General features: G+C 48.3%; 1 protein-coding gene across 1 annotated transcript in view; it reads left to right on the forward strand.

The window, feature by feature from the left end:
* ABHD2 (abhydrolase domain containing 2, acylglycerol lipase) overlaps positions 1-14,034 on the forward strand; it is a 119,705-nt gene that overhangs the window by 29,749 nt on the left and 75,922 nt on the right. The gene's annotated exons all lie outside the window — the stretch shown is intronic.

The following is a 14,034-nucleotide window of genomic DNA, read 5'->3' on the forward strand; positions in this document are numbered from 1 at the left end:
GCAGCCTCATAGGCCTGCAGCTGCTTGGAGAGCAGCACACAACCGGCAGAGTTTCTAGTTCTCATAGAGTAGCAGAAACTTTCCCCTCTAACCTGATATTACCCCTCACCTTCTCCTTTGGGGGTCAGCGACCCTGGGTGAATGATTCTCTTCTAAAAGCAGACAGATGGGCAACAGTCTAAGATGTCTGAGAGTTCGGGTTCTTGCTTTGTCTGGTTTGGATGTCCAGTTAATTTTCACAGGTGGTTAGGCGACAGTGATGAGCTGTGGTCAGCTATGAGCTCTGGGTGTTCATGTGCGGAAGTTATCACAGTGATGCTGTGACTCCCAAGTCAGGAGACTGGTGGAGTGCCATGAATAGCATGCAGTCAGGATTTGGGATTTGGAACTGCCCCTGCTGAGGGGACTTCACATTCCAGAAGGTTCCACAATCAGGCATCAGACTAAAGATGTGCTGTTCTTACTGCACTAAAGTCTGCATTGTCCAACATTTTTCGTATTTGAATTTTAGCTGTTTCTTCAATACTTAGCAAGGATAACTCACTCATTTGGGCTGGTTAGTGACATTGGTGCCCCCTTTCAGATTGAGTGGGACCAAAGACCTGCTTCCTTCATCATCTCATTTTTAGAGAGTTTTTGAAAACCAAGGAATTAAATACCCTGCAAGTCTCTATGCAAATGCCTGCAAATTCGTACCCAGTATTGGTTGCTGAATAATTAGAGGAAAGAAGCCACAGAAAAGCTGTATGGCCCAGGCTTTGGAAAAATAGCATATAAGATTTGATTTCATACTAATTGTTCTAAGTATTTTTAAAAGCTGATTATGGCAGCTTTTCACCTCTTTTCTTACTTTGCTTCAAAAAATAGTCTAGACACATTCAACCCAACAGTTTCTCTTGGGTTTTTTTCCCTTCCCCTAGCAACAATGAACCTAAGGTGCTGACCCAATACCACTTGTCCTCTGTTGAAATGGCCCACACCTACCTGCTGGTAGGGAGGTGCATCCCTGGTGCCGTCTCCCTGGATTTGGTGATTTAGCACCAACCTGAGCCAGTGGCATCAACGTGGAGCCCCCTGGTCATTGGCCAGTTGCCATGTTCTCTCCTGGCAAAGCCTGAATTGGCAGGGTGGAGGGTCAGAGAGAGCCTAGGTTAAAAGCAGAGCTGATGCTTATTTAGGAATTAGCTCTGGTTTAAAGATGAGTTTCCCCAGAAACTGTTTGCTTCTAAGACCTGTTCCTTTGATTGCAGGAGTGGCCTTCTTGAGCATGTTGGAACATGATTTAAACAGCTAAAATTGCCTAGCACTCTTGATTTGAACATGACAGATAATTAAAGGGCAAAGGGGCTCATTTGTTTTCCCTCCATCTTTTAAATTGCCTCTTATTTCTGATTTGGATCCTAGTTTTGTTTTGCTTTGTTTGAAGATTTATTTGAAAGACAGAGTTACAGAGAGAGAGAAAGGGTAGTCTTCCAGTCTTCAGATGGCTGCAACAGCTGGAGCTGTGACGATCCGAAGCCAGGAGCTAGGAGCTTCTTCCAGGTCTCCCATGCAGGTGCAGGGGCCCAAGGACTTGAGCCATCTTCTGCTGCTTTCCCAGGCCATATAGAGAGCTGGATCAGGAGAGGAGCAGCTGGGCCTCCATCCGGAGCCCATGTGGAATGCTGGCACTGCAAGTGGCGGCTTTACCTGCTAGGCCACAGCACCGGCCTCTGGTTCCTAGTTCTTTAGGAGTAAGCATGTCCTGCGTTCATGTGGCACCTCACCACAGTGTTGTCACATGATTCATTCTTTGTTATTTGAAATGTGTTGAGTACCTGTCATAGACTTTGTGCCATTTAATCCTCTTGACAGCCTGGAGGTTAGATTCATTTTTCTTGTCATTTGAAGGATGAGGATGGGGGAGTAGCAGAGTAGGAAACCAAACACAAACTGCCTTCTTCCCCCCGGGAAGTCCTGCACCAGGACTTTCTTCAGGGTGCAGGCAAGAGAAGCAAGGCAAAGAGCAGGAGGAGGCCCGCCATGCTGAGAGCCACCAGCAGGACTGGCCCCCGAGTGGCCATTCCTTCCCGAATGCTCCTCTTTGTTTTTTTTTTTTTTTTTTTTTTTTTTTTTTTTGACAGGCAGAGTGGACAGTGAGAGAGAGAGACAGAGAGAAAGGTCTTCCTTTGCCGTTGGTTCACCCTCCAATGGCCGCCGCGGCCGGCGCGCTGCGGCCGGCGCACCGCGCTGATCCGATGGCAGGAGCCAGGAGCCAGGTGCTTTTCCTGGTCTCCCATGGGGTGCAGGGCCCAAGCACCTGGGCCATCCTCCACTGCACTCCCTGGCCACAGCAGAGAGCTGGCCTGGAAGAGGGGCAACCGGGACAGAATCCGGCGCCCCGACCGGGACTAGAACCCGGTGTGCCGGCGCCGCTAGGCGGAGGATTAGCCTAGTGAGCCGCGGCGCCGGCCTCCTCTTTGTATTTTGATCGCTCGGTCAGAAGCCACTGTCCCTTGACGTTCCTTCTTTCCCTGGAAGTCACATCTGGAGTAGCCTCTCATGTTTGGAGCTGAGGGCAGGAGACGTATCTGTTGTGGGTGAGAGTGCCGCTCCTGGGACTGTCTCCTGTGCAGAAGCCTGTAGCCTGTCTTCACCCACGCTGTCCGGGCAGCAAAGTCCACTCAGCCGATTCACAGCAAGCTCAGGAATGCTGGCTCCAGGTGGCCAGTCAGTATGACTTACGTGATAAGAAGAAAATATCTTCTCGCTGTGCTGGGATAAGAAAAAAGTGGGTGAAAGGTGAACTGTAAAGCATATTATGAAAGTAAGGATCTGTTTGAAGGCAGTTTACCCAAAGATACAGTGTAAGTGAATCCTTTAATGTCCAAGGGAAAACTCTGCTTCAGTGGGATGTTGTGTCTCTTATTCACTTAGCAGCAGGTCAGTGTTTACCTAGTGAGTCTTTTTTTGTTGTTGTTCTCATAGTGTTTGCTTTCAGTGAAACAATCAGGCCAAAGCTCAGTTGCAAATTATGAGGAAGTCTCGGTGGTGATAGGAATCTCCAGTGTTTTCCTGAATAAAAACTCCAATGCATATTCCTTTTCTTAATGGACAATAAAGCACACACAAAAATCATCGGTAATTCCCCTGCTCACAGGTGACGTGCTATGACTGTTTTGCTGGGTTTTTCTTCTGCATGCACTTCCCCTTCACAAAACCCAGATAAGGGAACTTACAAAAATGAAGTTCCTGGAAAAATGGAATTAAACCATAAATTTATTTTGATATTAAAAAAACCTTGAAAGTCATGCACAGTTTTTCGAAAAACACAATTTCCATGAACTTTCTGAAGTTCTCTCGTGTAGTGTTTGGTAACTGCTTTGACACTAGTGTGCCATGAACATTTACAGATCCACGTTGCCAACACTCTGTCTGTCGAATTCTGTCATCCGCTCAGCTCTGCTCGTGGCTCTCGGCAGCAGTGGTGTGGATCGAAAGCTTGTGTTGAGACTGAACTAGCATATAAACCTGGAGTCTACCCCTAAAGAGCTCTGGATCCTGGACAGAGCGAGGGCTCCTGTGGTCCTTGATTTCCTTCCACGTCAGATGAAGCAGGCAGAGCTCCTCCGTTGCCCCCAGGCACCAGCATCCTCCAGTTTTGGTACCTTTGCTTCATCAATTAGCATCAGAGAAGTGAGGGCCTCCCAGAGGAGGGGCCCTGGGGAAGGACCCTCAGGAGGAGAGTTCTTGTGTGCCTGTTCCCTCCTAACCATCCTCATACCCCACACTCTGGGACAGGCTGGCACTGTCTCTACTGGACTTTTTAATTTGATTACTGTTTGAGCTGTCGTTTACATACAGTAAAATGCACAGGATCTTGTGCCTAGGTGTTCAGCTGCATAACTGCCACTCCCACGGACTTTTACAGGAGTGTCCCCAGCCACCTCCCTTCCTCTGACCTACCTGTGTGTCATAATGCCACTCAAGTTGGCTTCCCTAAACAGGCCAGCACCCAAGGCACGCAGCAGTGTGACCCCAGCCTGCTTGTCCAGCCTTGTCACTCATTCCCTGACTACTCCAAATCCACTTCTCTCCCCACCAAAGCTCCTTTAACTCTGCCTGCAAGAGAAACTTAAAGATGAGGAGCATCAGTTCTGAGCTTTCCCTGACCTGCCCCACCCACCCCTGCCAGAATGAGCCCCACTTCTATGTCCTAGGGTGTGGTCCCCCAGCTTATAGTGGCTTCTTCATGCTCCCTCTTGTTTCGTGAGAATTTCTGTCTCTCTTTTCCACAAACCAAGAGCCACACATTTAGGGAGACCACTGGATCCCTGGCAGTTCCAAACCAATGCTGTCCTGCCTTTTATTTTCCATAAACACTTGTGTTTATGGAAACTCACTTGCTGCGAGTGCTTGGGCACAAGAAACTGCACTGTTTCCAGCTTGTTCTGTGATACTCTGAAGAAGCAGTTGTATCTTTCACTCTGGCAGAGGTTTGTTTATCTGGGGAGACTGTCTCCTCTTTCCTGTCTGTGGAAGAAGATGGATTGTTTTTGGTTTTGGTGTTAGTTTTGGGTTTTTGTTCGTTCGTTTTGGTCTTAAACTCAGGGCAGCCCCATGTATGAGCAAATGGCAGTTTGCAACCACTACCCTTCTCTATGGGCCTGGCTCAAGTTTCTTTCATCAGCTCTGGGTTAAAAGGTGAAGACAGGGTGCTGGCGCTGTGGCACAGCGAGTTAAAACCCTGGCCTGCAGCACCTGCATCCCATATGGGCATTGGTTCAAGTCCTGGCTGCTCCACTTTGTATCCAGTTTCCTGTTGGTGTGCCGGGAAAGCGGTGGAGGATGGCCCAGGTCCTTGGTCCCCTGTGCCCATGTGGGAGACCCAGGGAAGACTCCAGGCTTCTGGCTTTGGATAGGATCGGCTCCAGCCATTGTGGCCATTTGGGGAGTGAACCAATGAATGGAAGGCCACTCTCTCTCTGTCTCTGCCTCTCTCTGTAACTCTGTCTTTCAAGTGAATAAAATAAATCTTTTTTTTTTTTTTATTTTTTTTTTATTTTTTTTATTTTATTTTTTTTTTTTTTGACAGGCAGAGTGGACAGTGAGAGAGAGAGAGAGAGAGAAAGGTCTTCCTTTGCCGTTGGTTCACCCTCCAATGGCCGCCGCGGTCGGCGCGCTGCGGCCGGCGCACCGCGCTGATCCTATGGCAGGAGCCAGGAGCCAGGTGCTTTTCCTGGTCTCCCATGGGGTGCAGGGCCCAAGCACCTGGGCCATCCTCCACTGCACTCCCTGGCCACAGCAGAGGGCTGGCCTGGAAGAGGGGCAACCGGGACAGAATCCGGCGCCCCGACCGGGACTAGAACCCGGTGTGCCGGCGCCGCTAGGCGGAGGATTAGCCTAGTGAGCCGCGGCGCCGGCTTAAAATAAATCTTAAAAAAAAAAAAAAAAAAAAAGGTGAAGACAGGCAGCAGGTGCCTGTGTCTGGGAGCCTACAATTAAAATTTATACATCTCCCTGTGGGAAGTCAGGCTGTTCCTTTTTCACTCCTTAGCAGGCTTGTTGTGTGGGTTGTGCTGTCGCTACGAAGCATGATGGAGCACTTAATCAATAGAGAAGCCTAAAAAATGGATGCCTGCAACACCCAGGAGCCCCTGCAGGTCTAGAGAAAGGAAGCAGCATGATCAAAGCCAGAGCCACATGCATGGGGAGGAGTGCTTCCTTGCCCAGAGATCAAAATACAGCTAGGGTCATCCAGCTGCCACTCATGGGAACAAGAACTGGGCACTGCTGTTCTCTGTGGGTTTGAGTGACACCTGAAACTCAATGCAGTGGTCACACCCAGCCAGAAATAACATTTGGCTCTGCTGTGCCCAGAGCTCTCTCTGGGTGTTTTCTCTTGGAAGGTGCTCCCCACAGAAGAGAATAGCAGAAATCCTACACCCTTTCCATAGAGCAGCATGGGTTCCTCTTCTGTGGTTTCCCCACTTTTTTCCTGACTCCTCAGTACCTGAGACCCAAACAAGAATCCCCTTGAAATGTTGTTCTCATCTTTAGTAGTTCCTGTCTTTAGTTTCCTACCAATAGTAATCCAGTGGTCTTAGTTCATGAATATTGAGGATCTCTGGGAGTTGCTGAGAAGTTTTTTGTTTGTTTGTTTGTTTAAGATTTACTTTAGCTATTTAAAAGGCAGAGACAGAGAGAGAGATAGAGACCTATCTGCTGGTTCACTTCCCAAATTGCCACAAGGGCCAGGCTGGGCCAGGCTGGGCCAGGCTGAAACCAAGAGTCTGGAGCTTCATCCAGGTCTCCTATGAGGGGGCAGGGGCCCAAGCACTTGAGCCATCCTCCACTGCTCTCCCAGGTGCATCAGAAGGGAATTGGATCAGTTGAGCAGCCAGGACTGGAATGGTACCCAAATGAGATGCCGGCGTTGCTGGTGGCAGGTTAACCCTCTTCACCACACCACCAGCCCCTGCGAAGGATTTTTAAAAGGTCATTTTCTCAATATTTTTTCATTGTGTAAATTTTCTTGAGACACATTTTTTATTGATTTCCTCACAACTGTGCTTCCTATTTCTGATAAGACAACAAATCTCCTTTTATTTACTTGAGAGGCAGAGGAACAGAGAGAGATAAAGCACAAGCTTCCATCTGCAGGCTGACTCCCCAGAGGCCCACAATTTCTCTCCTATGCCCCACCTGCTGGACCTCAATCCAGGCCTTCGACATGGGTGGCTGGAATACGACTGCTTGAGCCAGCAACTGCTGCCTCCCAGGGTCTGTGTTAGTAGGAAGCTGGAGTTGGGAGCCAGACCTGGGAATCAATCCAAAACACTGCAACAAGGAACACTGATGTCTCAACTGCTAGGCCAGACGCCCACCTTCAAATCTCCTTTGAATTTTTCCCTCTGGCAGTCCCAGCTCCCTCTCAATTGCTCTCCTACATGTTCACTTCCTAATAGTAAATGCCCATGTTTCTTTTGTCTACCCCAGATAAAAGCCTGTTTCTATGTATATAGCTATATTTGTCATAGATGTGCAAGATGTGCTATTTTTGTCCTAATGTAGCAAGGAAGCATTGAGTAACTGGAAGTACCCTACACAAGAGCACCTCTCTGTGAGAGTCTAGGATGTGCAGTTCTTCTCCAGATCTAAAGAGCACAGGACTCATTATGCAAACTCCTACTCTCCTGCACTTCGCCTCCCCGCCTCCTTTTACAAGGCCGGTATTGGCAGTGGAAGTGCTAAGGCAGAGGCTGGGGTTAAGATCTTTAATGTGGACAGTCAGTGTTTTCTCAGTCTTAAAACATGAGGCTGATGCAGCTTCATAGGATGTCTTCTGAGTCAGATTGCCACCCTTCCTGGGGCCTCTCCTAGGTAACAATTCTGGAGCCAGTACAAATTATTCATACGATCATAAAAGTAAATGGCAAATTGAGTTTAAAAATGAGTTTACTTTGGTACAAAAAAGTTGTGAAATCTCAGGCAAGCATTTAATGTGGCCTTTAATATGCTAATAGGGAGTTGGGGGCGGGTATTGTGGCAGGGCAGGTTAAGCCTCTTTGGACTCTCACATCCCATTATTGGGAATGCCTGGGATGGAGTCTTGCCTCTGTTTCCAATCCAGCTCCCTGCTAATGCACCTGGGAGTCAACAGATGATGGCCCAAGGACTTGAGTTCCTGCCACCTAAGTGGGAAATCTGGATGGAGTTCTGGCTTTGGCCTGGCCCCCACCTGGCTATTGCAGGCACTTAGGAAGTGAGATAGTACATGGAAGATTCTCTTTCTTGCTCTCTCTCTGACTCTCCCCACTACCACCCCCATTCCTCTACTTTTCCAATAAATACATTTTTAAAAATAAATAAGGCAATAAACTAATAAAATGCGGGTTAGGACACGCACATCCATTACTGGAATGCCTGGGTTTGAGCCCCAGCTGTGCCCCTCATTCCAGTTTCCTGCTAAAGCACTCTCCAGGAGGCAGTAGGTGATAGGTGCTGACTCAAATAATCGGGTCCCTGCCACCCACATGAGAGACCTGCATCCTGGACCAGCCCCAACTCTTGCAGGCATTTTGGAAGTGAACCAGTGGAAGGGAGTGCACTCGCTCACGCACATGCACGCGCGCGCTCTCTCTCTCTCTCTCCCTTTCAAATAAATAAATTGAAGAAAGAAAATTGGCTACTGCTAGGGGAGTGGTGGACTTGTGGACCTCCAGCATGTCTTTGGCTAGAGATTTACTACATCCACTCTTACGGGAAGAAGAGAAGAACCGGCTAGTTCAAAGTTCAGATTCTTTGTGGATGTCAATTGTTACTGCAGGATTACCACGGTTTCAGCCACGCTCAGACAGTGGTTCTTTGTGTCAGCAGATCAGCAGTGCTAGAGGGGAGGCCGGACCCCCAGAAGGCTGATCTGTAGACAAAAGCACCACTGGTGACCCTCACAGCCTCCTGGGCCGTGTTTTCTCATAGGGAGCCTTATCGTAAGTTCAGGAATCTTAGTGACTCTACCAAGATACTGTGATTATGTGTGATTTTAGCAGGAGTACAATAATTATCTCCGTTTTCTATAAACTTTTCATTATGGGCAAAAAAAAAAAAAAAAAAAAGCAAAATTTTGAAACCCAGGCATTGTTTTTTCCACACTCTTTTTGAAGACCCTCCTCAGAGTGAGCTAAAGCTGAAAAGAATTTCATTATGTTGGGCTTAAAGTCCTCATATTTCCCTCTTGGTCACAGACATTCCAGATCAGATTTAGGTCTTTCCTCCTTGGCCGAACTGTGCAGCTTTGTCCTTTTCACAGGACGAAGGCCCAATTTCCAAAGTCTTGACCCAATTATCCATTTGGCGAGCCGTGCAAGTGCAAGTATTTCCTTAGCGCTCGTGGTACACGAAGTACGACGGAAGAGGCTCTGCGGTGCTCCAGTGCCCTGACCGCGTCACCACCAGACCTTCAGAGCGGACTGACCTGAAAACTCGCATGAAGAAAGTTCTTGAGAGCTGAAAGGCTGAAAATCATCTTTATTGGGCCCACGTACTGATTACCTTCAATGAAGTCAGTTTTCAGATGACTTCAGCTTGAAATAACTTGTTTCTTATTTATTTATTTAAGAAATGAGAGTTACAGACAGTGAGAGGGAGAAACAGAGAGAGAGGTCTTCCACCCACTGGTTCACTCCCCAAATGGCCACAACGGCCAGAGCTGCACCGATCCAAAGCCAGGAGCCAGATGCTTCTTCTGGGTCTCCCATGTGGGTGCAGAGTCCCAAGCACTTGGGCCATCTGCTAGTGCTTTCCCAGGCCATAGCAAAAAGCTGGATTGGAAGTGGAGCAGCCGGGACTCGAACCTGCACCCATATGAGATGCCGGTGTCACAGGTAGAGGATTAACCTACTGTGCCATGGCACCAGCCCCAATAACTGTGTTTCTGATAAAAATTGTCCAAACTGACACTGTCAAGGTGAGAAAGTTGAATTACTGTTCTCTGTCACTAGACTGACCAGACATCCCAGTTTGCCCAGGACTGACAGGTGCCCAGAATATGGACTTTGCCATGCTCATACTGGAGAAGTCCCAGAAAACAGGAATGAGTGTCTTCTGCCGTCAGATAGATGGTGAGGTTCTTACGAGTAGGGGTGTACTTGGTGGTGGGTATTTAGTTTGCCAGGGGCAAGGTTTAATTTAACTCTGGGAGGTTGCCCGCCTATACGGTGTCTGCCTTGGTCACACCAGGGAGGAAAGTGCCATCATCTTAAAGGCCTCCCGTACTGAATCCAAATAACCAAGCTAAGTCTACCACAAAATGCATCCACTCTCTCTGACCTTGAGCTAGATTGTGTCTTCTCATTCCTGCCTTCTTGCAGGAGTTGCTGAGGCTTGAAAGATCTAAAAGTCTCCAAAATGTGCAAGACTCCTTCAGCTTAGCTCAAACAGAAGAAGGCTCATCTGTGATGTGCCCTGTAGTCTTTAAAAGCATCAATGGCATGGCTGGTGCCGCGGCTCACTTGGCTAATCCTCCGCCTGCAGCGCTGGCACTCCGGGTTCTAGTCCCAGTTGGGGCGCCAGGTTCTGTCTCGGTTGCTCCTCTTCAGTCCAGCTCTCTGCTGTGGCCCAAGTGCTTGGGCCCTGCACCCACGTGGGAGACCAGGAAGAGGCACCTGGCTCCTGGATCGGCGCAGCACCCCGGCCATAGCAGCCATTTGGGGGGTGAACCAACGGAAAAGGAAAACCTTTCTCTCAGTCTCTGTCTCTCATTGTCTAACTCTGCCTGTCAAAAAAAAAAAAAAAAAATTTAAAAAAGCATCAATGGCAGTTTCCAAACAGTGATGAACCTTTTCCTGCCTCCCCTATTCATCATGCCTGGGTTTATGCTTCAGGGCTCCGTGTGTATCAGAGAAGCAGCAGAAGCATGTGCTACAACTGTTGCATCACACAGTGGCAGAGCCGGGTCATACGGATGGCTCCTCACACAAGGTCCCATTGCCCAATCATCCCTCTGCCAGGCTAGGCTCCCAGGTCTGTCTTGATTCACCATCGTCCTTAACTTTTAACTTTACTTAAACTACTTTATTTAGGACAAATTTACCTTACAGGGTTTCGCTGGAGTAAGATCCACTTTTACGATCTTTCTCTGATATGTAGTTGACTGAAAATTGTTCCAATATCCAGAAGCAAGAAATGAACTTCACTCTCTAGAAAGTCTAAAATTCCTGAGGACAGCTAAATTTTATGGACTTCTCATGTCTTATTGATCCTGTGAATCCAGAGGTTACCAATTTTGATCTCAAATTTGCTCTCTTTCTCTGCCTGCTTCTTGGCACAGCTCCCTCTACTATGGTAGATAGTATCTGTTATATCATAAAGCAGAATGTACTTTGGATAAAGTATAATTAAGACAGTCAGCTGACTTTGAAAGTATATTCTAGAGGGTAGGAAAAGTAGGATTCCTGAACTCAGTGCCAGTCATCCATGGGGGTAGGGAGTGAAAAGATGACCACTTTATGCCCCAGCTTCTTCTGGAGCAGCAGAGAGTGGAGAAGGCAGGCACTGCCTCAGAAACCCAGGCTTCTCCAGCGTTGTCAGGAACACTGTCCTGCAGAGGGAGCTTATTGTGGGCACTGGGCTTCAGGATCAGAATCGATTAGGTGGTATAATATCTATTCAAGGAAAACGTTCTCCATCCACACACCTCTAGGAAGCTATTCCTCATACAGAAAACTGGGGTCCTTGCTTCGGCATGATGGACCCTAGTGCCACTGTGTTGCCACCCCAGTGACTGACATCGCCTGGGATCCGCCTGCAGCGTCACAGTGAGCTGGAGGAATGAGTCAGCCATCGTGGCAGCTTGTGAATCACCCCAGCTGTCTACCTGGTGTCATTTCCTAACCATAGAGTGAGCTCCTGGGACAGCATGGCTCCATGGCGTCAAGCCAGAGAGCTGAACTAACAAGGTAGCCATTACAAGAGTCTGTAATTGAAGCATTTCGGAAACCTCACCTCCAGCTCAGTTGTTGGTCCAGAACCATCTGCGGCCTCCCAGGAAGGCAGAGGTCAGTGAAAAGCAGCAGATTATGTATTTTTTCCATCTTCCCACTGGGTACCAGTGTCACTGCCTTGGCCAACCTGACTTTCCTGTGATAGGAAATTCTCCTGCTGACAACACCCAGAATTGGTGTTTCGGCAATTCCTTAATACGCTGAAGGAAGAAACTCCACTAAAAAAAATTTTTTTTAAATTTGAAACCTGCCCAAGCCATAAACAGTATGGACTTTTCCTTCCTTGGTGTTTGAATAAAGGAAGATTCTTCTCAGTGAAAAAAACATCATTTAATGTGTATTTTTATAACCAGTCAATTAATAATACTTCATAACCTGCTCTTCCAGTCTGTTTGCTGTCGGCACGCCATACTTGCCACCTTGTATACATACACCCAATTCTTTGTCTTCTACTTCCACATTGTCTTTCCATCAGAATGCTGCCCGCCCTTCAAGGCCTTCTGAATTCCTAGCTCCTCAGGCATCTGTTACCTTTCACCTACCTTCTGGTTCTTCTGCTCTCCCCTAACAAGATGTTAACGATGACTTTACACACGTGTATCTTCTCCACACCTGTATCCTGAGAGGCTTAAGGACAGAGACTATCTTAAAACCCCATGGCTACCACTTCTCCCGTAGTTGGTACACACTGATGTCCGTAGATTGTCTTGGTGGGAACGTGTGATTCAAGTGTCAGGATTAGTAATTCAGGTAAGCAATGAAGGAGTTCTGTGAAGGAGGGACATGTTATTATGCCGCCTTGGATGAGGAGGAACTGCGTGATCCTGAAAGATTACTCGGCTCTGAGTGGATGAGTCAGTATGAAGAGCCAGAGGTTGGCCCGAGCATGAGCCAGTGACACCAGCCATTTAAGCAAGTGTCTCTGGCAGAAAACCAGCTTGGACTTTCAGACAACACTCTTCACCCATCCTCATGTGTCCTTCTGTCCTACGGGCCCTCCACTTCAACCAAAGGAAGAAGACAGCCGAGGCCTACCGCCACCGGCACACTTCCTCATAGTCATGTCCCTGGCTGACCCCACAGCCACTCTGCTGCTGTCTCCCAGTTCCGTGCATCTTCATGTGGCTGGACTTTGACCAGCTCGCTTGTACTTTGCAAAGATGAACTTGATACTGTTTGCATAGCATTTGGAACTGCCACTCAGTCTTGCCCTTTGATCTTGTTTGCTAATGAACTTACCCGTCCCACCATAATTGCTTCTGTGCCAGCTCCAGGCCATGATCTGGCGTGACAGAAGCTGTCTGACTATACCAGAAAGTCCCAGGTCTGCAGGGGAGGAAGACGAGGTCACATCATGTACAGTTTTAAATCCAAGACAGGAGGAGTTTGGACTTAGTCCTGTGGGCACTGGTGTTGGTAGGAGAGAGAAGGATGCAGGCCTTTCAAGATAAGATTAGTGGTGTTGGCAGATAGTGGGATGGCCTTGGGCATAGCAGGGAATGGCTGAAGCACAGAAAATGTCAAGGTTCCCAAGCGGTGGAGAGAAGAATGCAGTCATCTACAGAAATTGAGAAGTCAGAAGGGGAAGCTGCTTCCTCAGGGAGAGTTTAGTTTGAGGCTTGTCTGTTGGGGTGCGGTTGTGCAACAGAACTTAGGTGTGAGCTCAAGGCCAGAAATGAGATTCCAGATCAGCTAGAGGTAGAGGAGGCTGGAAGGAGTAAGGGGCCAACAGACACTGAGGGCAGGTGGCTGAGGGAGGTCCTGGTTAGGAAGGGAGGAGGAACCCACAGATGAGCCAGACATAGGCAGTAAGAAAGCTAGAGGAGAACAAGGAGCCCCAAGCACTGTGGGAGCTGCCAAAACTCAGACAGGAAGAAGACTGAGCAAGGGCCTCTGACCTTGGCCAGAAGGACTCACAGAGTTTTGAGGCTGTGTTTTCAGTTGTAACGTAGTCAACTCAGCATTAAGACATAACTGGGGGAATGTAGGAGGTGTTTAGCCTAGCCGTTCAACTACTGGTTAGGACATCACCCCGCACATCAGAGTGCCTGGATCCAATGCCCAGCTGCAGCTCCTGACTCCAGCTTCCTACCGGTGCAGACTCTGGCAGGCGATGGTGAATGATTCAAGAGGTTGGGTTTCTGCCACCCACGTGGGAGACCTGGATTGAGTTCCTGGCCCCCACTTCAGCCTCCTAGCTGTTGCAGGCATTTGTGGGAGTGAACCAGTAGATGCAGTGTTCTCTTTCTTTCCTTTCTTTCTCTTTCTCCCTCCCTCCCTCCCTCCCCTCTCAAACATTTTTTAAACAACAGAAGTAAGAGAGGAGACAGAAACTAGGAAAAGGAGGAGAAAAATGTGGGAACCCGGAGAACAGCAGGTGGAATGAAGGTTCCCCAAGAGTGAGGAGGTAGGTGCCGAGGTGCCAGTGGTCGCCCAGGGCTCTAGAGCCCCTGTGATGGACGATCCTGGTGCCTTCATTTGGGGAGTATTTATTTCCTCATTTGTGAGACAGAGTAAAAGTCCTTATTTCATGGGCTCAGGATAGGGAGAA

The sequence above is a fragment of the Oryctolagus cuniculus genome, chromosome 12, assembly GCF_964237555.1.
Source record: "Oryctolagus cuniculus chromosome 12, mOryCun1.1, whole genome shotgun sequence".
Lineage (NCBI taxonomy): Eukaryota > Metazoa > Chordata > Mammalia > Lagomorpha > Leporidae > Oryctolagus > Oryctolagus cuniculus.